This window comes from Myotis davidii, unplaced genomic scaffold, assembly GCF_000327345.1.
Source record: "Myotis davidii unplaced genomic scaffold, ASM32734v1 scaffold134, whole genome shotgun sequence".
Taxonomy (NCBI): domain Eukaryota; kingdom Metazoa; phylum Chordata; class Mammalia; order Chiroptera; family Vespertilionidae; genus Myotis; species Myotis davidii.
Genome location: NW_006288853.1, coordinates 4,732,448 through 4,732,694, shown reverse-complemented (window position 1 = coordinate 4,732,694; position 247 = coordinate 4,732,448).

Genomic DNA, 247 nt, shown 5'->3' with positions numbered 1-247 from the left:
AGGGGGACCACCCAGAATCCATGCTGGATTGTAGGAATCCGGACTGTGGGGCTGTGGTCTGGCCCACAGGGTCTACAGGCATTCATGTGTGCTTCATGTATGTTTCTGTGTGAGTGAGAGAGAGAGAGAGAGAGAGAGAGAGAGAGAGAGAGAGAGAGAGAGTCAATAGGCGAGAGCCTGCCCCTCAGGTCTGGGCTGATGGCTAGCACAGGGCAGGGCACCGTCCTGTTCTGGGCAGCAGCCCCAG